The 23,130-nt window shown below is 45.6% G+C and overlaps 1 protein-coding gene and 1 long non-coding RNA gene across 2 annotated transcripts in view; one reads left to right on the forward strand and one right to left on the reverse strand.

Annotated features, from left to right (window-relative positions):
* SRFBP1 (serum response factor binding protein 1) overlaps positions 1-23,130 on the forward strand; it is a 271,124-nt gene that overhangs the window by 161,464 nt on the left and 86,530 nt on the right. The window lies entirely within an intron of this gene.
* LOC144818283 (uncharacterized) overlaps positions 6,471-23,130 on the reverse strand; it is a 183,944-nt gene continuing 167,284 nt past the window's right edge. The window contains exons 4-5 of the long non-coding RNA XR_013607082.1: positions 6,973-7,161; positions 6,471-6,562 (exon numbers count right to left, since the gene is read on the reverse strand). This is a non-coding gene — a long non-coding RNA (uncharacterized LOC144818283). The remainder of the gene's footprint in view (positions 6,563-6,972; positions 7,162-23,130) is intronic.

Here is a 23,130-nt window from a genome sequence, read left to right on the forward strand (position 1 = left end):
CGCACTGGTGTGGCCATCCTACAATGCTGAAAGTCGGCGTGGGGCGCCCCGTTGGCCTGTGAGTTTGCGTCAGTAGCGGACCGATGTGCGAATAGGCCGAAGGCAGCACAACGCGCCAAGATCCGGATGGCACCGAGGTGGTGTCTAGTAAGTTGCCGCACTGGTGTGGCCATCCTACAATGCTGAAAGTCGGCGTGGGGCGCCCCGTTGGCCTGTGAGATGGCGTCAGTAGCGGACCGATGTGCGAATGGGGCCAAAGGCAGCGCAACAATATTTTCTGATTTGAAGACACCACAAGGCGCTGAGATGCCAAGATCCGGATGGCACCGAGGTGGTGTCTAGCAAGTTGTGGCACTGGTGTGGCCATCGTACAATGGTAAAAGTCGGCGTGGGGCGCCCTGTTGGCCTGTGAGATGGTGTCAGTAGCGGACTGATGTGTGAATGGGGCCAAAGGCAGCGCAACAATATTTTCTACTATATTTTCGGAGTAGAAGACACCACAAGTCGCTGAGATGCCAAGATCCGGATGGCACCGAGGTGATGTCTAAGTTGCGGACTGATGTGCGAATGGGGCCAAAGGCAGCGTAACAATATTTTTTGTATGGAAGATACCACTAGGCGTTGAGATGCCAAGATTCGGATGGCACCGAGGTGATGTCTAGCAAGTTGCTGTACTGGTGTGGTCATCCTACAATGCTGAAACTCGGCGTGGGTCGCCCCATTAGCCTGTGAGATGGCGTCAGTAGCGGACCGATGTGCGAAAAGGCCGAAGGCAGCACAACGCGCCAAGATCCGGATGTCACCGTGGTGGTTTCATAGTTGAGAGGCACTTCATCTGCAGTGGGGCGCCGAGATCCGGATGGCACCGAGGTGATGTCTAGCAAGTTGCTGTACTGGTGTGGTCATTCTACAATGCTGAAAGTCGGCGTGGGTCGCCCCATTAGCCTGTGAGATGGCTGTTCTTTGGATTTGGGCCTGGTCCACTAAAATGGCCCTGGGACACCTTAGAACTCGGACGCTCGATTTTTTTTTCCTTTCCTGTACATGCAAAAAAAGGTAAATGCCCGGTATGTTACACGCTTCATCTGCCACGATGAACTCTCCAGAGGAACCGAAAAAAAATATAGTTGTGGTAACTATACCATGCATCGTCATATGGAGAGGTGGCACCAATTAATTATAGTGCTGCATAAAAGAGAGATTTGGAGGAGAACCCCTGACCTGCTAGTACATTCATCAAAGAAGTGGCACTGAGAGCTTCAGAGGCAAGGGAAACGGTCCCAAATATTTAGAAGAACTTTGGAAAGATTAAAATGACATGTTTAGATTGTGGTAAATTAATTTCATGTGGGTAGATGAGTGTTACTCTAATAAATACAGCATATGAACATCATCATAGTCGATGGTTGGTAGAGACATTTTGACTATATCCTGGACCTGCCCGTCCTCGCCCAAAATGGCGCCGGAATAAATGGGACTCGTAACTCCTTGTTGTGTACTGGTTGCAGAACCTTGAAATCACGAGATACGTATGCAGTTTTGAAGCACATGGCGGGCGGGGACGAGAATTGATTGAATATTTCGACATCCCTATTGATATTAAGTTCTGATGTGTTATTGATTACTGTACTGTTGAAAATTCGAATTAACGTCACCCATGGTACTTGCCCGCAAATGTATATCTAGATAATTTTATTGTAACTGGCCCTGTCGTATTTTAATTATAAAATGTACGTCCACCGATTCCGTAACTGTTAGACACCTTAGTTCTTGCAACCTAATGGCCCGCCCGTTACGTTCCTCTACAGTGTAAATGTCTATTCATCATATACGATTACAGTTTGCTCCGTGGCAGGCCCACGTGGTTATAGGCTCGTATTTGTATAATGAAATTTTCACAATAAAGGTTTTTAAAAGAAAACATGGTAGTAGTGTATACATTGGTAAAGTTTTTAATAATAGTCACTGTTTTAGAATCATTAAAAGGCAAGTGAAATAAAGCAGACCAATTACATGAAGGGTAAAAGGTATAATACGAAGGAACGCAGTAAAGATAAATGGTCAAGGGCTGTTGTGTTTTCTTTTCCTGCAACATAAAGTGATCGATAAGAATCTCATATTCAGGCGTATCGGCGACTAAGACAGCAGGTCGACCCTCTTTTGCTCAACGGCTCCGTCATGGGACGAAGAAAAGCTCTTTTTCTCGAAAAAAGAATATATTTTACTTGCAGGACAGTTGTAAAATTTCCGGGAAAGTACATTAGCCTGGAACATTATAACATATATTTAAGAGAAAATAATGTTCGGAAGTAATTAAAAGCGTAATTTTTAGGTGATATGACCAAGGCTTTCATCATTAGAATAAGAAAAGTAAAATGAACCAATGAAAAGTTTTATTAACAAGTCACATGACTTGTTATGCTTACGTTACGCGCTGCGCGCCCGGATGACTTCCGGATGCGCTAACGCGGCGCGTCATATGACGCATTACGCGACAACGCAGGTCCAGAATATAGTCAAAATGTCTCCACCAACCAGCGGTCGAAACACAACGCCTTTCAGCAGGCTAAATAGTTCTGTTAAATGACAACAGAAGGGACAGGCAACAAGAACCATCAGTCAAAGAGGGGAGGGCTAGTTCTTCTCTACCGGGTTACATTGGGGCGCTACCGGAACTGATCGAATTGGTAGTCTACAGTGTTTCTGGATGTTTCAGACCGAAGCTGGGGTTAGCATGAGAGCAGCACCATTTCGTAGCTCCGTTGTGGCCATTCCGCAACCAATCATGGCAGCCGCTCTTTATCGTTATTTTGGGCGGGGTGGGTGGCGGAGCCGAGCTGTTTTGCAGCCATCATTGTGTGGAGTTCAGTTCATCTCACTAGTTTTGTATTTGTCATGAGGGGTTGTTCCTAATGTTTCTATTTTAGCGAGGTCAAAAAGAGATCCCATTAGTGGCCTACTGATTTTGCTCGATTCCTTTTCTTTTTTTTTTACACGATTTTTCGTTATCTGCAAAGACTAAACAGAGTATTGCGACTCTGTGTTTGTTTGTAAATAGAGAATGAACCAAAGAGAACTAATTCTAAAACAGTAAATACTTGGATAACAATCAATCAAATGGAGAGAGAAGCAGGCACGACGGATTACAACGGGGGCAAAGGCCTGCGTTAACTACCTTTCACTATCTGCAAAGAGAGAGTACTCCTAATAGAAATGAGGGGGGGGGGGCACCATTCAAAGCAGATCAGTGTGCATAAACACGAAAATGTTTTCACTTACCACGTACTTGACATTCGACAGCTTATGATATTTGCTATTAAAAAACCATTGAAATTCACTGAAAAAACCATAGGTTATAGACCATATATAGTTAGGAATTAGCATTTACAAAACCTTGAAAATTCACTGAAAAAAACATAGGTTATAGACCATATATAGTTAGGAATTAGCATTTAAAAAACCTTATTTTACTCACACAAAACCATTGAAATTCCATATATAGTTAGTTGCACTAACTATATATCGTGCACCCGCAATCCTCTGCTGATCATGTCACATATTACATCATTCATGACATGGTCAGTGACATCACTGATGACATCACTGATGACATCTCAAATGACATCACTGATGACATCACTGATGACATCTCATTTGACATCAATGACCACATCACTGATGATATCATTCATGTGACAATACAATGCATCTCCTCACATTTTAATATAACCTCTGTTTCACCCAGTGTTAAATACAGAGTATAATTTTTGAAACCATTGACACACCAATACTAGTTACTACATACGTACTCACTGATTCCTACGTCTACACACACATTCACTCATTCACCCATACAATCATTCATACATACAATCACTCATCTTTACAACACTATCATGTGCACTCATACACCTATACAGACACTCACACTCTGCCACTCATCCATGGAGTTACTCACACACCTAGTCAGTCCTGTAAAGAATCAATCACACTTCCATTTTCTTGTCTATACAGTTAAACATAGAGCACCTTACATTTTCAAACATATACTAACACATACTTACTTTCTTATACAATCATTGATACAAGTACACATTGATCTGCACAGAGTCACACACCTCCCAGCCAGCCACACACACACTCAGTCTCCCATACAAATACTTGGACAATCAATCAATAACCCATATAGTTAATCATATAGCTACTGATCAACACATGCAGCAGTTTACAGAACAACAGACATAATGATGCACAAATTAAGACACTTTAGTCACTAACCCATGCACTCAGTGAGACACATTTAATCACTCACTCATACATTCAGTCATGCACCTACTAAATCCTTCGTCCAGACACTTATACATCTACTCATTCTTCAATATGTAAAACATATTTAAACTTTACAGAAACACACAGTCACTGGATGACGTCATCAGTGATGTCATCAGTGATGTCACTGACCATGTCATGAATGATGTAATATGTGACATGATCAGCAGTGGATTGCGGGTGCACGATATATAGTTAGTGCAACTAACTATATATGGAATTTCAATGGTTTTGTGTGAGTAAAATAAGGTTTTTTAAATGCTAATTCCTAACTATATATGGTCTATAAACTATGGTTTTTTCAGTGAATATATATATAGATAGATAGATAGATAGATAGATAGATAGATAGATAGATAGATAGATAGATATTACCTACTGGCGGTCGCCAGTAGGTAGTTCGAGTTAGGACAAAGTTTCCATAGGAAGACAATTTTTTGTTTTGCTTCTAACTTTGGTGTTGTTTGATGAATTCTCATGAAATTTTCTAAACCAATTCTTTGTTCATATCAGCCCCTATGTTGAAAGTTTGGGGGTGCTTTGTCAAGGGGGGGTGCCGAGATAAAAGGGGGGTCCCTAAACATGTTTTCTCCATGTTAATTTCCATAGGAAACTTTAGACAAGGCTACAGATCGAACGAGCGAACAGAATTACCCCAAATTTGGCATGGAGAAGGGTCTTGGTGTAGAAAGCACGCTTATGGTTATTTGGTGTAAATCCGTTCAGTAGTTTTGGAGAAATATCAAAATGTACAGATATCGAGATTTGGGAATTCGGCCATCTGATTAGCTGAGGCGTTACGAGCACGAGCTTGCTGCCTATTGGTTGCGAGCGGTTGCAACTAGGAAGTGTTTGCCGCCATATTGGCATTCCGTTGAAGCGAGTAAGGGGAAAAAAGGGCGAAAAAAGTAGGAAAGGAGGGTAGGAGCACTGTAACCTCTGTGGGGGAGTGCGAAGCGAAGTAGCCACTCCTACCGGTCTGAAAGTGCGAGGTTGTTCAGAGTGACATGGTGCTGAGATGATATGCTGCTACACTGTGGTATGAAACCGACTGCCTAAACCGTGAGCTCATTGCTGTAAAGTGATGTGGTCTGGTCTTTGTAGCATATGTGTGGAAGTAATGTTAGTAGGTGTTTACACCATACAGGGAGTGGGAAGCGAACTACTGACCGCTATCTTGTGTTTATACTATACCAGAAGCGGAAAGCGAAGTACTCACGCCTACCGGTCTGAAGACTCGGGGATGAAACCCAGCTGATTGCTGTAAAGTGATGGGCTCTGGGCGCTGTAGTATACTAGCCGCTGTAGTATAACTGTGTAAGTAGTGTTAGAATGCGTTTATAGTATATAGGGAGCAAACTACTTTCTCCTACTGGTCTGAATACTCTGGTATTAAACCGTGAACCTAAATTGTGAGCTCATTGCTGTAAAGTGATGTACTCTGGGCGCAGCTCATACAATGTCCCGGGGTGTGCATCCGCGGGACATTTATGTTTGCTTTTAGAGGGCAGGTGCATGGCTTCCACCCTGTGATAGCAAATCCTTGTTTGACTAGTTGAAGCGAGAGGAGGAAAACCTTGTATCGCTTTAATAGAGCGGATCCGGATGGGTAATGTTCCATGGCCAATCCTATTATATTGCGGAGTCTCTGTAGGACTGGGGATCTTAATGTCACATGTAAATTAGGCGCTGGAGGGCACAGAGACGTTTTGCAGCCTAGGGGATCGCCACCTTCCCGGGTATTGTTTACTAATTGTTCGGGGGGCTTCGAGGCCAACTGAAGTCCGGGGATCGCCACCCTCTGGGGCTTTACTTAAATATGCAGGGTGGGCCTCGTTAGTCCCTGAAGCCTCGGTGGTCCTAGGCAGTGCCTTATTGGTTCTGTAATCACACGGGCAGTACTCAAGGTGTTATAAAGTGATACACTCCTAGAACCCTGTAGTTGTATAATTACCCAGGCTTCATTTGTGTAATAGTCTGTTGGTTTATATTTGGTAAGTGCACCGCAAAATTACAAATGTTTTCCCTCATAACCTCCTATAAACAGACGATTTTCACAATAAACTACAGGCAAGTGTTGTCAGAAAAAAGATCTATACACTCACTTATTTATTGGAAAAAAATAACCTTTATTAAAACAACACAAATAAATGGAAACGCAAGTTTATTAGAACAAACAACAGTATAACATGAAATACGTGGGTGGGACTCCTCCGGAAGCAGCGTACAAAACCTGCAAGACAAAAATGAAACATAATTATGTGTGTCATGTGGAAGAGGAAAAGAAAGGTAGTCCGAATGAAAGGAAGATGGTGAGAATGGGAGGGGGAGGGAGGGAGTGGGTGGAAGGGAGAAGGGAAGGGAGAGTCAAAAGAACAGAGGAAGGAGGAGACAGAGCATCGGCCTACTGCACCCAGCTCTGTGTTTACCTCCCGTCACCAGTTTGTCCTGGACGCTGGGGTCCGTGAGAGAGTGTGGTGCAGCAAGTCCTTAAAATGAAACTTATGAATGAGGCGAGAGATTGCATTATTAGCTACGGGAACATCGCTTGGCTGAACCTGTGCACTCAGGGTGCTGCACCTCCACACCTTCCCCGCACTGTGCTCAATTGTAGGTCCTGCGCACCGAGGCTTCACTGCTCACCTGACACCATCGGTGTGTCCAACGACGTGTTGGTGCAAACTTCGAGTCCGGGTACCTTTGTCGGGTGGGAGACCAGGTCTCCGGTCGGGGACGGTGTCTTGATACAACGATAGAAGGCGTCAGAATGCTGAGGGCATCATCACGGGGTGAGCACCCGCTCCGCCCATTTTAGCTCAATTAATTCAGTGTCTGAAAAGGGAGAAATATTTAATGCTGGAAACGTCTGGAGGTAAATGAAAGTTTATTTCATGCTTAATAGAAAACACCAGTTGAGTGCAACCTTCGTTTTTGAAGTACGATCTACCAACTGTTCCTGGTAATTGTGGTTCAAAGAGGAGTTGGTGTGCACGAGAATACACAAGGTTAAATAATAATGTTATACCAACGTTCACATACAAAGGAACAGAGCGCATGCTAGAAGCATAATGTGCGCATGTAATGCAGTGCCAGAAGCCTGTGTGCATGTACACTTAGTAATGAGCTCACTACAGTGCCTTAAAAGCCAACGGCATGTGTCTGTAGGGCAGCGCTGCCTGCTGGTTGAGGCCTACAGTACGGTCCAGCAGGTCCTTAAAATGAGACAGACATGTGATCGAATGAGGTCAAAGATCACATCATTACGCACAGCAACATCGCTTGTTCGCACCTGCGCACTCAGGCTGATGCACTCCACCCCTCCCACAGCACTGTGCTCAACACGGGTCTGTAGGGCAGCGTTGCCCGCTTGCTCAGGCCTACTGTACGGTCAGCAGGTCTTTAAAATGAGACCGAGATGTGACTGAATGAAGTCCGAGATCACATCATTACACAGGGCTTGTTCGCACCTGCGCACTCAGGCTGATGCAGCCCACCCCTCCTGCAGCACCGCGCTCAATTGGAGCCGCTGTACAACCAGGCACCACTGCTCACCTGCTGTCATTGTTGTGTATGCAAATACTACGGGCAGCAGTGTTCACAATTCAGTTGCAATGTTGATTGCAGGATGGTGTACACCTCATGGATCCCTTTCGAAACACGACAGGCAGTAGGGTTCACAATTTAGAGCCAGTGTTGATTGCCAGGATGCTGTACACCACATGGAATCCTTTTTTTTTATTGCGCATTGTGATATGCGAGGTGTATGGAAGAACTGGTACATGAGGCGTTGTCGTTATCCTATTTATATGTACGCAAAGTGGGCTGGGCTTGTGTACACCATGCCAGCGTAAGGGTGTGAATAATTGTTCCGGGGATCTGGGCGTTGTTCAGTTCCTGCCTGTCCAGGAAGTGTACTTATGTGTGTTTTTTTTTTTTGCAGTTTTGACGCCACAGAATGCACAATTTACATTAATGTTGCATGTATCGGGAGGGCGGCAACTGTCGCTAATGAGATGCTGTTCGAAAAGATTGAATGGCGAACATCACATGTCGTTGTCAAGGTTGTGGATATGCACAGACACGCATGTCAATGGTGTGCGGTATTAATGAAAGTGTTGCTATCGCGAAAGGTACACATGTAAATGTGCTTGGATGGAGGGAGGATCAGCAGTGAGGCTATGTCATACACAGTGATTACGCTCATTACAGTCAAGCAATGTATGTCAAACGTGAATCTGAAAGTCTCACATATAACACTCTACTATATTGGTAAAGCGTGACAACAGGGCGTACAGCAATACAAATCTACACATTACTGTTTACTGTTTGTCAAATGTGATCTAGGATGTGCACTCTGCCCGTGGCTGATGATACTTCTTAGCGCCACCAATACCCAGGACGAAAGGCAGCACAATAATGTGCACACACACACCAGGGGCATCGTGTTCAACAAATTTGTTTTTTGATGAACGTTTGAGATGCATGGCCATCACACGTGGAAGGCTAATGTACACACCATGAATATTGATCAAGATGATCGTTTCATGTTGTGTGTAGTATAAGATATGTGTATACAGCAAAAAACTTTTCAAAAAAAGCAGAAGAGGTGTCTCTCATCAAACGCTGTAGAGAGAATGACTAAAATGGGTCTGGTCGTCCAACTGTTACAATGGGAAATGTTATGAAGCAATCAAATGCTTTTTTTTAAGGTCACATGGCAATCGCGCACCGAGCGTGCATGGAGGCCGCACCCGACGCGATTTTGAGAAAATGTATTTATCATAATATAAGTTTATTACAGTTAGAAATATATAAATGTTTAAGATATTTTAGATTATCGCTTGCCCTCATATACGGTTTAAAGTTATTTAGATATACTTTTGAGACAAAGAAAAAAAGAGGGAATGCCGTACCCGTACGTCTGTGATGTAACACAGGGCCTGTCGGCGTGCACTTGTCGCATACGCAACGCACAGCGGGCGTGACCTCATACGTACATGATGTAACACGTGGCTTGGTACTGCGTACCCGTCGGTTACCAAAGTAGCAGCTGGGGCGACTTCATGCTTATGTGATGTTACGCTGGACTCAGTGCCACGAACCCGTCGGATACGAAATGCGCATCATTTACGAGTTTAGCAATATAGTGGATCAGATTCGCTTGGTGATGGAGCTTGGTACGCTACCGGTATGGAAGTGCAGTTTTCTCCCAACAAAAAAAGAAAGATACTTATTTTTTGGGGACGATATAAAACATTACATAATTTTTAACATTAAAAAAAGAAGTATAATAGAGTTCCAAAATAATTGAACAAATAATAAAAAAAAATATAGGTTTTATAAACATTAAAACATGAAATTAACATTTAAAAAAACTTTTTAATTCACTGAACAAACCATAGGTTTTACAGTCATTATAGTTAGGAATTAGCATTTGAAAAACCTTAGAAATTCACTAAAAAGCCATAGGGTTCAGGGACATTATAGTTAGTTGAACATTTGACTCTTATAAAATCAGAGAAATTCGCCTGTTCTAGTTAGTTGAGCTAACTATAACTCGCGTGCCCGCAATGCACTGGTGATGACGTCACATATTAAATCACTCATGACATGGTCAGTGACATCACTGATGACATCTCAAATGACATCACTGATAACATCATCCACGTGAAAATCTGATGCATATACTGATGCCCTAATATAAACTTTGATACACGCACTCTAAAATACAGACTACTATTTTTTAAACCATACACACAACAATGCCAGATACTACATACCACCCACTATTTCCTAGGTCTATACACACATCCAGTCACTTATACATGCACTTACTCATCAATACAGTACTATAATATGCATACACCTATACATATAGTAACACTCCGCCACTCATCCATAGTTACTTACATACTTAGTCAGTCATGCAAAGAATCAATCACATACCAATGTAATCATGTATACAGTTATACACACCAACTCCGTTATTTATACACACACCACATGACTTATTTATGCAGATACTAACACATACTTACTGTCTTATACAATCACTGATACGAGCAGACACTCATTTATACACCCACTCTTCAAATAACTTACTTTCACGTATAGTCATTTATATATTCAAACACTCAAATATACTACCTTAAAACATATGCAGTTACTCGCACATATACCACTGAGACATTCATTCACTCACCAACACACCCATTCACACACTAACTCACCCATACAGCCCTTTCCAGATGCACTTTTGAATCCATACAATCAGTGAATCACCCACTCAGACATCTATGCACAGATTCACACACCCACCCACACAGACACTCAGGCACACATACAGATACTCAGACAACAAATCAATAACCCATATAGACACTCATGTACCTACTCACCAACCCATGCAGCCACTTACACACCAACTGAGAGAATAATACAGACTTTCACCAACCCATGCATTCAGTAAGACACTTTCAATCACTCACATACACAGTCAGTCACGCACCTACTAAATATTCCATTCAGACACTTGTAAATCCACTCATTCTTCAATACACCTTGGCATAGATATATATGAAAAATATCTAAACTTTCCAGAAACACACATTCACTGGATGATGTCATCAATGAGGTCATCAGTGATGTCACTGACCATGTCATGAGTGATGTAATATGTGACGTCATCACCAGTGCATTGCGGGCGCTTGAGTTATAGTTAGCTCATCTAACTAGAACAGGCAAATTTCTCTGGTTTTATATGAGTCAAATGTTCAACGAACTATAACGTCCCTGAAACCTATGTTTTTTTCCGTGTCTGTGTGTGTGTGTGTATGTATATATATATATATATATATATATATATATATATATATATATATATATAATCTCCATCCATCCATCCATCCATCCATCCATCCAACTGGTCGCCAGAAGGTAGTTCTATTCTGATGGATACATCTGCCTGTGGATTCCTCACCGTTCAAATTACCCTTGCGCCAGCATTCCCCGGAAACTTTGTTCATAGCTCTCCCTCGTCGAGTAGGATGTCACAATAGCATGGCCCCGCTTGCAACTCTGTATAATGTCAGTGAAGCCATAAGAAGACATCATCGGTGTGCTGACGTCAGTTGCCCTTATTCCGCGCCGTTGACGTGTAAAGGTTTTTCTAGGACTCTCCATTTCTATGCAGGAATAACATTGTTACAGTCTATCTGTGGTTGCAGCAGTGCATTGAGTACACAGAAATAGTCAGGGTTTAAACCTTGTAGGGAATGAATGAATGAATGAATGAATGAATGAGTACAGACTTATATAGCGCATGGCTACCCGGAGGCATCCCAGCGCTTTTAGACCCAGAGCAAAACACCACAACTCAGCGGAACAAGAAGGTCTTCAACTGTTTCCTAAAGGCAAGATGGTTGGATTCAAGCCGAATGTTCTCGGGGAGTTGGTTCCAACATTTAGCTGCGTGAAAAGAGAACCGTCGGCCACCCATGTGTGACCTCTTAACCCTCGGGACTGTCAGAAGATTGAGATGCTTAGACCTCAGGACTCTGGTAGATTGGTAATGGCAAAACAGAGGGCGCAGGATAACCGGGCCATTGTTAGTTATTTACTTATGAGCCATACACATGGCTTTAAACCGGACCCTTTCCTGCACCGGTAGCCAGTGAAGAGAGCGCACAGCTGCCTTCGCAGAGCAGTGTCTCGGTACCTCGAATAGCAGACAAGCTGCGCAATTCTGGACCGACTGTAGTATTTTAATAGTGCCTAAGGGTGCACCGAGATAGACGGCATTAGCATAGTCAAGTCGGGAAAGAATAAGGGGCTGGACAAGGAGCCGTCTGGCCTCAAATGGAAGAAGGGTCAAAATCTTCCTTAGAAGCCTAAGCAGACCAAAACATGTTGAGGTAACCTTTCGAGCCTGAACTTGAAAACCCAGAGTGGGATTGAGCCAGACCCCCAGACTCTTGATTTGGATCTTAGGAATGGGAGGGGGACCCAGACACCTCCGCCACCAAGGGTCAAGATTGATGGGGGCCTTGTAGCCCAACAGCATAATCTCGGTTTTTGAACCATTGAGTTTTAAAAAGGAGGAGTCCATCCATTCAAGAACCTTGGTAAGACAAGGGGACAGATTGTTTGTCCCAGAATCCCCAGCATCCGCCCTAGCAAGGGAGACAACCAACTGCGTGTCATCGACGTAGGTGACAAACTGAATTCCCCAGGGAAGAACCACATCAGCCAGAGGCCTCATGTAGATGTTAAACATGGTTGGGCTCAGTGAGGATCCCTGGGGAACGCCGTAATGCAGTGGAAGTTGTTTAGATGCTGATTCCTCTTCAAAGACTGAAAAGGTTCTCTCTGAAAGAAAGGACTGAAGCCATTTAAGGGCCACCCCTGAGATACCAACCTCCCGCAAGCGGCGAATCATGAGTGTGTGATTTACTGTATCGAAGGCTGCGCTGAGGTCCAACAGGACCACCGCAGCGCAGCCTCCTGCATCCACAATTTTCCTTGTTTCCTCCACCACCGCAACCAAGGCGGTCTCTAAACCTTGCTTAGTTCTAAACCTCGGTTGGGTGGGGTGAAGGGCTCCCTCGTTCTCAATGTAGGATGATAGTGCAATGTTGACATGTTTCTTTGCAATTTTACTAAGCCCCGGCAGAAGAAAAATGGGACGATAGTTGGCCCAATCTTCCGGGTCAAGGCTGTAAGTCCGAATGAGGTCGCACACTGCTCGTCCCATCAGCGTGTGACCCCGGAGCATGATGGTCCATGTGGTCGGTATCAGCGGGTGCGCTTCTACCCGAGTTTAAAGTCTTGAGGGTGTTCACTGGTGTGCTTGCCATCCCTGGACATGTGTTTTGCGTTCATTATCGCTCATCAGCAGGGATTAGGCGTGTGCACGGGGTTGCTGCGTGGGCTGCCGAAAATATTCTTAGGTCCAGATACCTCTTAAGGCGTGCAGGTGCGTTGTCTCGAGGTCGTCACCTCCACCGGCTCAAGGGAGCCTGTATAAATAGTAAGTCCGAATGAGGTCGCACACTGCTCGTCCCATCAGCGTTTGTCTGAGGGGGACCCAGATTTAAGATTGTCGAGGAGTCTTTCTACCGTGGGTAGATCAATCAAAGGGAGGGCCTCAAGAGTTGTGGGCGGTACAGGCACGGTAGGAGGGGGCGGTGTCAGTATTGTCAGCAGTGCAGAAGGCTGAGTAGATATTGGCAACCTTTGTGGCAAAAAAATTGGCCAATTCTTCGCAGCGTTTCTGGGGGTCCGAAGCTTCATTCGGGGGACAGGAGGGGGTGACCAAAGATTTAAAAATGTCCCTAGGGGAATTAGCAGCCTCAAAGATCTTCACTTGGTAATAGGATGATTGTGCAATTTTTTATTGGTTCTTGTATGCTCTAAGTGCCAGTCTATATTCATTTTGTACTCATGGGAGAAATTCTTTCTCCATTTTCGTTCGGTTGTGGGAGTCATATGTCCATCTCGCCCATCACCCCCACGAAGATTGCCTTTGATGTCAGTTGTCAGATCATGATGTCAAGGGATGTTCGGCTTGTCGAAGAATGAATCCAAAGGCTCTTAAGGAAAGGGAGGCAAAGTTATTTATGGCCCGGGCGAAGAAGGAAAAGAGAAGCCGCAAGAGGACCAAGTCAAAGTAGCCAACCCCGCACACCTCGAGGTCGTCCCAAAAAAACACAAGAAGAAGTGGCGTCATGGGTCCAGGCGTCGTTCTTCGAAGGGCAAGTCATCGAAGGTCGGCAACCCCAGTCCAGCGGCGCCATAGAAAAGATGACATTTCTCCTTCTCCTTCTCCGCATGCAACTTCAGTAAATTTACCAGCGCCAAGAGGTTTGCAGACGTCTCCTGTATTTCCGACTTCACCTATTCCGGCTCCAGTGTCTTCAACGCCAGCAGCAAAGAAGAAGTCTTACCAAAGAGTAAGAAGCTGTCCTGAGCACTCTTTAAAGCACGGTCGTGCGTAGTATAAAGTTAATTGTTAGGAAACTGATGAGTTTTTAAAGAAAGGTTTATTCCTTATTGTAAATCCAAATGTAAGTTCATGGTAACAAAAAGACTTATATTTTCATATTTCATAAATCCATGTTAAAGCAGATCCATTGTAAATTCATGGGATGAAATTAACACATGGTAAGATGGAAAAACCCCAATGCATTTCGTGCTACATTAGCACTTCTTCAGGGGGATATGGTTTCTAGAAAGAAAAGAAGAAAAAAGACTTTGTAGATCGCTGAAGTGTACAGGAACTTGAAAGACACGCAAAAATGCGCCCAGTGAAAAAAGAAGAATTAGGAGGGCCACCACCCGTCACGTGATCAACACACCATGTGAAGACGCCAGGTTAAACCGGTGGAATAAGTAAATAAATTGGATAAATACGAGAGTAGACATCAAAAAGTGACAAATGAGGGGTGTAGACCACAGTGTATGAAATGTTTACGAGTGAAACGACAGACATTAGTAATGTACAGAAGATAGTCATTAAAGAACCAGGAAAACGCGAAGTTGACAAAAAGAAAAGCCCAAGAGGAACACCCGGTGAAATTGGTGACTCGCCACCATGTAACAACAAAAACGTGAGTCAGAAACTTACCCATTACCAAAAACGAACGCCCGTGTAAAGAAGAACACGTTTGTAGTGCGGGACACGACCCGGAAGACGCCAGTGAAAGACTAGCATCCGTAATCAAGAACCCCAGGTGAGTGATAAAAATAGAAGTAGGACCAGAAACGGCTCAAGCAAGGAAACTGGAACAGCGCCACAGCCAGAACCCGCCTCGGGGCCATGGACTGAACCACGATCCGTCACATTTTCTAAATGTGATGTTTGTCTTATTCGCCAAAGCGGCTTACCCATCCGGCGTGTCGGCTGGACCAGTGGGACCATTTATCTTTAATTTGGGCATTTCCCAGCATTATGCCCAGGCACCATTTGTGCCTTTCCTGGCGATGACTGTCATGGCCGCTCTGGACGTCAAGGTGCTAAATGCCGATCTCGCTTGTTACTCCGGCACTGTCGGGCTCTGGGCCGGTGCCTTTCCAGCTTCGTGCAGTGCCGCTGGCAGCCACTCAGGGACCTCCTTCGATGCCGGCTCCGATGTCACTGGCGCCGCCGATGCAGATTCCGAAGATGCAGTCCAGGAGAGAGGCACAGAAGCCTCTGGAAGAAGGTCTTCAGGAGGCCAGTGGATTCGACACTTATCCGGAATGGGAGCTCTCTTCTCCCAAGGCTCTACCATCTCAAGACGTGACTCCATATCACACGGTTATTAGGAAGGCTTCTGACCTTTTGGATCTGCCGTTGGCCACTGCTTATGTCGGGTCTAACATTCTGACTGAGGGTTTGCACTCTCCTTATTTAGTGATAGAGCCTTTGCTCCCATTCAATGAAGCTCTGACGGAGCCGATTTTGTACTTGTGGCAGAAGCCAATGTCTGCCCCGGCAGTCTACAGGGCAGTAGAAAAAATGTATAAGGCTGCACCTGGAAATCCAGCTTTTTTAACCTCTCACCCTCCACCGGAAAGCTTGGTGGTTCATGCTTCATGTTCTTCCAAACAGTCAGCAGGTTCCTTCCCCTCCAACCCTGGACATAGGGATTCTAAAAAGCTGGAACAGTCGGCTCAGAAGTTTGTCATTGGCTCGCATGGTATAGAAATCTACTAACTCCACATGCCTGTTAGGAAGGTATATCCATGCCTTGATGGACGCAGCCAAGGAGGTGGCTCCTAAGCTGCTTGACAATGTTTGAGGTCACTTTATGGAGGTGTTGACTGATACACAAGCAGCAGCCCATCCGGTGATCCAGTCTGGTCTAGATACAGCGGGCTCTGTCACCAGGGTGATGGGCTCCTGGCAACCAGGAGACACGCCAGGTTAAGCGGATCTGGATTTTAAACGGACATTCAAGCCACACTGCTGCATCTTCCCTTTAATTTCTCCAGACTCTTTGGGGCAAAGGCAGATTCAGCTCAGCGACGTTTTAAGGTTAGCAGGACTACTGCTAGATCCTTAGGCCTACAGTCCCAGCCTAAGGGTTCTGTTAACAGAAATGTCATGCATTTGGAAAGGCTGCTCCATTTCGAGGCTGTCAGCAGCAGCGGAACCCCCTGTATAAGTTGTACAGGGGAAGGGAAGAGGTAGTCTGCGAGGGGCAGCTTGTCAACAGGTCTCTTGCTCCTCCTCTCCTGTCCCCCCCTTACTGGATCTGCAGGATGCAGCTCTAGATCCCCCATCTTTGAGCATGTTGAACCCGTAGGAGGCCTGTGTCCCATTTTCTACAAAATTGAAATCTGTTACATCAGATATTTGGGTTTTAAATATTGTAGAACATGGGTACGCCCTTCCTTTCCAGGAGTTTTATCCTCCTTGCCAAGGCTGGTGTTCGGAGGACCATCTGTTGTTTCTGTAGCAAGAGCTCCTGTCCTTGTTACAGAAAAGTACAATATAGGTTGTTCCGGAGCAGGAAAGGGGTCAGGGATGCTGCTCCTGGTATTTCCTGATCCCCAAAAAGGACAGGCAGTTGAGGCAGATCCTGGACCTCAGGATCTTGAATTTTTACCTCAAGCAGGAGAAGTTCAAGATGTTGACCCTAGCTCAGGTTCTTCTTCCTTTGCTGCAGCAATAAGACTGGATTGTGTCGATCAATTTACATGATGCGTATTTTCACATTCCCATCCTGAAGTCGCATCTGAAGTATCTACTTTTTACGGTAGCGTCTCAGCGCTACCAGTTTGCGGTCCTCCTGTTGGGGCTTACTTCCGCACCTCAGGTCTTCACAAAGATGATGGCGGTGGTGGCAGCTCATCTCAGAAGGCCGGGGATTCCTGTATTCCCCTATCTGGACGGCTGGCTGCTTAAAGCAGTCACCGGAGATGGTGCTGCATCATCTGCAAAGAACAGCTCGGCTGTTGTCCGACTTGGGTTTTTCAATCAATGTACGCAAATCTCACCTGGTGCCTTCTCAGCGCAACCTTTTTATAGAGGTGTTACTGAATACTACTGTGAGTTGTGCTTTCCCGCCTCCTCAGAGGATTTTAGACATCCAGGATATGATCTCAATGTTTCAAGATGGAGCGACTTTTTCAGTCCTGAGGGTCTTACGCTTGCTCCGTCTGTTCGCTTCCTGCATTCTGTTAGTCAACCATGCACATTGGCATTTGAGGGCGCTCTAGTGGTGCCTTTGCAGGCAGTGGTTTCAACACAACAGAGATGTCAGGGAGGTGATCAGAATCTCCAGAGACACTGCAGGGGACCTGTTATGGTGGAGTGTTTCAGGCAATCTGTCTCAGGGGAAGCCTTTTCAACCTACTTCTCTGGTGTCCACAGTGATAACTCTAAGGTGGGGTGCTCATCTGAGGAATCCGGCGATCAAGGGCCTTTGGTCTCCTGAGGAGAGATTGCTTCACACCAGTCTTCTGGAATTGCAGGCGATACATTTGGCTCTCAAGGCTTTTCTTCCCTCCCTTTGCGGTCAGTCGGTTCTGGGCGGAGAGCTACATAAAGAAATAGGGAGGAGTAGGGTTGTTTTGTCTGCAGAGAGGCTCTGCAGCTCTTGTCCTGGGCTCAGGACCATCAGATTTGTGTGATTGCAAATCTGGCTGGAGTGCTGAATGTACTTGTGGACAGTCTGTCGGCAATTCTCAGCCGATCACAAGTGGCGGCTTCACCCGGAGGTGATCCATCACGTCTTCAGGATGTGGGGGTTTCCTCAGTTGGACCTTTTTGCCACTCACGAGAATGCACACTGCCCATCGTTCTGCAGTCTTCAGTATCCGATGCGGGGAGCGTTGGGGGATGTGTTTCAGTTGGATTGGGGCTCGCAAATACTCTATGCGTTGTCTCATATACCCTTGATTCCTTGAGTTCTGAGGAAGATTTGCCAAGACCGGGCCTAAGTCACATTGATCGCCCCAGATTGGCCAAGACGTATGTGGTATGCAGACCTCCTTCACCGCTTATCGCACCCTCCGCTCCATCTCCCTCTCAGGGCAGACCTACTCTTGCAGTCTCAAAGGCAGGTTTTACACCCCCACCTCCAGATCCTGCACTTTCATTCCTGTAGATTGAACGGAGCAACCTGAGATTGTTCTCTCTCCCACCGGATGTGGTGGAAGTTATTTTATCGACCAGAAGGCAATCCACCAAATCAGTCTATTCCTGTAGCTGGGTCAGGTATGTTAAGTGGTGTGGAGAGAGCTTAATTGATCCTTTGAGGCCCATTTTTCAGATGTTTTTAGTTTTTCCCTTTCCTTGGCCCAGCAGGGTTGTGCTGTGGTTGACTGTTAAGAGCTACTTGTCGGCTCGATCAGCCTTCCTCTGTTTGCCAGGCTAACCATTGTTGTTTAGGTCTCCCATAGTCATGAGGATCATTAAAGGGCCTCACTAATAGATTCCCTCCCACTCCTTTTATTATGCCTCAGTGGGATTTAAATTTGGTTCTTACTTTCCTGATGGGGTCTCCTTTCGAGCCTCTTTATACTTGTCTGTTGAGGCTTCGTAAAAAAATACTGATGGCTATTACCTCTGCCAGGAGGGTGAGTGAGCTTCAGGCTCTTAGTTCTAAACCTCCTTTTACATCCATTTATGCAAATAGGATGGTTCTCAGGACCAGGGCTGCTTTCTTGCCTAAGGTTGTTACTCCTTACCATCTAGGGCAGCCAATCACTTTACCTACTTTTCTATCCTTCCAAGGAGGAGGAGAGACTTCACCTCTTGGACCCTAAGAGGGCGGTCAGCTTCTACCTGGACAGAAACAAGGACATAAGCTCGACGACCATCCCTTCATTGGTTATGTGGGAAGAATAAAGGGCAAAGCTGTCCACAAGCGAATGCTTTCCATGTGGATCATCTTGTGTGTTTAAAATCTGCAACGCCTTTGCCAAAAAGGCGCTGCCTAAAGGTATTAGAGCTCATTCCACTAGATCTAAGTCTTTTTCTCTGCTTTAGCTAGAGGTGTCCCTGTAGTAAACATCTGGAAGGCAGCAACTTGGGCCTCCCTCCACAACTTTGCGAAACATTACTGCTTTCATTCAGAGGTAAGGAGGGAGAGCCATTTGAACATTCTGTTCTGTAGGATTTTTTGGTACAAGTAGGTGGACACCCTTCTCCGGGATCTTGGGGTTTCAATTCGAAAGGTGAGGAATCCAAAGGCAGATGTATCAATCAGAAAAACAAGTTACTTACCTTCGGTAACACTTTTTCTGGAGGATACAGTAACTGCTTGTGGATTCCTCACTGACTCACCTGCCTCCCTGTTGTCTGCCTTCCTATACCGAAAAGAATTTCGAGTATAACATTACTGGTATTTCATTGTCTTTTGAAATATGTAGCTTGTTGCTAGGAAATGTCTAGCATGTCCAGTCTTCTTTTTCCTTTGAATAATATACAGTGTATATTGGTGCATATATTGTATACTGTTTATATTTGCAAAATGTTGTTGGTCACCCGTTTGCCTCGAAGACATGGGAAAAATGGGTGGAACTGGCGTCAGCACGCCGATGAGGTGGTCTTATAGCTCCGATGACGTCATATGGAGTCGCGAGCGGAACCTTGCTATTGTGATGTCCTCATCGATGTGAGAGAGCTATGAAAAAAGTCTCTGCGGAATGCTGGCGTAAAGGTAATTCAAAAGGTGGAGAATCCACAGACAGATACTGTATCCACCAAAAAAGCATTACAGAAGGAAAGTAACTTCTTCGTAAGGATCTAGTTTCCATAGGAAGAGCATTTTTTGTTTTTTCTAAAATTTTGGCTGTGCTTGATGGATCCTAACAAAACTTTCAAGACTTATACTTTATTCGGGTCAGCTGCTGTGTTGAAAGTTTCTGGGTGATCTGTCAAGCGGGATCCGAGAAAAAAAGGGGGGTTTCAAAACACATTTCCCCCAAGAAATTTCCCATAGGGATTTTGAACATGACTACATCCCAAACTGCTGAACCGATCGACACAAAATTTGGTCCAGAAAGCGTGCTTTTGTGATTCGGTTTATATCCGTTGTGTAGTTTTAGAGATATTCAAGGTTAAAAAATACAGATATCTAGGGATGTCGATCTTTGCAGTGGACTCGCGGATCTGCAGTACCCGTACTGGAATTCAACCTGGATGTGTTGTCTGCTATCTTGGGGCTCACCACCACCCCCTGCAACTTCAAGGACCACAACCTCCCTGGGGCTAAAGATCAAAGAAGGTGGGGGCCCGTGCGGCCCCCACATCCCCAAGGAAAGCCACCTCCCTGAGGAAATCATTATATTGTACAGAGGGGCACAGCCTCCCCATGCCCTGGGGAGCATCACATTTCCAGGGCAATAAATGTAAAGTAATGCGGGGGTGTGAGCGGCCAATCGCAGCAACAGGGACCGCCACCTCTCTGGGGCAAAGAAAGTAGATACATTTGTGGTACAGCATGGTCCCTCTGCTGCCCCGGGGACCACCACCTCCCCAGGGCTACAATCAAATAATGATGGGGTCCGTCATGGAACCTCGCCCCTGGGGGACCCCCACCTCCCCGGGGCTAAAACAGACACTGCAGGGGGGCCTCACGGCCTCTGCGGGGGTGCCATAGATGACCCTGGGGATCGCCAAGCCCCAGAGCCGGCTCCTGCTACCTCCCATGGTGCCAACCCTCACGAGGTAGCTGTTTGCTTTTGCTTGGTGGGAGCTGACCGCTCCCACCAAACAAAAGCAAACATAATTCTGCTTCCTGCAAGTGGGAGGTGTTAGACAGCTTGCAGGAAGCCGAGTATTAATCTGTTTCCCTGCATGCAAATATGCTATTAACCAGGAACTAGAATTAAAAACCCATACAAATTCACTTAAAAAAAGAAAAGGTTACAGGAAGTTATATTTAGGTTCTGAATTTACTCGCACAAAACCTTCGAAATTCAGAGTTATAGTTAGTTATTTCAAGTAACTAGAACTTGTGCCCTAAGGTAAATATAACTTGCCCCCTCTCCATGCCCTGCTAATTACTCCAGATATTACAACACTGATGGCATCTTTCATAAAACCATGATAATATCAATGTAATGTTTACATTTACATTTCTCACGAATTAACTGTGCATGACAGGGGGCGCGAGTTATTAGTTAATTTAGGGCGCAAGTTATTGAAATAACTCTTACTATTACTGCTGAATTTCTATGGTTCAGAACCTAACTAGAACGTCCCTGTTACCGTTGGTGTGTGTGTTTAGTGTCCCAGGGTCCGCCACCTTCCCGGGGCACTAAAGATTCAAATTGGAAGGTCTGTGACGGACCCCCCAGCCCCGGGGACCACCGCCCCCCGGGGCTTTGTAAAATATGGGAGGGGGGCCAAAGGCCCCTCCTCCTGGAGCCATTGATGGCCCTGGGGACCGCCACCCCCCAGGGCCGGCTCGTGCAGTGTCTAGGGGTGCCCATCCCCAGGACACTGTAGTTTTCAATGACAGGGCGGGAGCCTCGCGGCTTCTGCCCTGTCATTGCAAACTGCTTTGCATCATTGAAGCGAGAGCAGGGAAACCTGCTGTCACTTCAATGAAGCAAAGCAGATTGCTTTTCCACATGGGGAGCAGCATGTTAACTGCTCCCCATGTGGAAAAACAATGCCGGCTCGCATAGGAGGCGGGGAGCCGGCTGGGACCGTGGGGGTATTGGGGACCCCCGACAGTCCCCAACAAGAGGGCCAGCCCCGGGGGAGGGGGCCCCCGGGGGCTACAAGTGCCCGGGAGGGGGCCACGTGGCCTCCCTCCCCAACAGTTAAAAAAAAAAAAATTAATAAAGGAATAGGCCATACCTCGGGGATGGGGTTCCCGAGCCGATTAAGTCCTCGGGAGGGGGTCCACACTGCCCCATTCCACTTTTTTTTTAAATAAAAAAAATTAGGGGCAGGCCCTGGGGGATGGGGTCCCCAGGGCCACAAAAATAGAATCTTTTGCCCCATACAGGGCGAGATTAAGTAAGGGATTACAAGAATGCATTGATAACGCATGTGAGACTGGAATTGAAAATATGAGCAGTGGAATATAAGAGCGCTGCCGCATATTAGTATTGCACGTAACATTGTTAGAAAATGGCGCCCATTTTGGTATTTGTTTATACACTTATGCATTGGTCCTTTGTTTGTTTTCATTATTTGGAAAGTGATCACGGGTAATTGAGATAAAATGATGGCCATGTTTGGCGCGCCCTCGTACCACAGAGGAAGGCGTATGCCGAAACGCGCCTGGTACGTTTGAAAGTCTAATAAAATCTTTGACTTTCCCCCCGCGAGTGCTGTGTCTCTTTTGGAATCAAGAAGTAGACGAGGAGCGTGATATATTGCGGGAGCACCCCCCGCCTACAGCACCCGTGTATGAGTGCGTGAGTTGGTGCAACAGGAGCGACAGATATTCTTCACGCACCGTCGTTTAAATGAAATGGATCCATCTGGGAAGCAAGCGAAAAGCAGACGCTGACTGCTAGAGGACTGCGTAGCAAATGAGGACCAGTTTAACGACAACACGAGGGGGTAACCGGAAGTACCATTTAGTTCCCGGACAAAGCTAGAAGTTGGGCAACAACATGTACAGTGAAACGGATCGCCAAGAAGCGGCCCAAAATGCCTTTAAAAAAACGATCACAGAACGGCAACACCAACAAGGTGGGTGAAACCAAAACAGTATCCACATTAGCTAAACAATTTACTACCCTTGAAAGATTGTTTGAACGCGAAGTGAGAAAAAGGTGGGAGGCCACCTCATTACAAAATTATGTGGAAGTAAATAGAGTTCCAAGGGGGCTGGGCATTTATACGGT

The sequence above is a fragment of the Lissotriton helveticus genome, chromosome 2_1, assembly GCF_964261635.1.
Source record: "Lissotriton helveticus chromosome 2_1, aLisHel1.1, whole genome shotgun sequence".
NCBI lineage: Eukaryota > Metazoa > Chordata > Amphibia > Caudata > Salamandridae > Lissotriton > Lissotriton helveticus.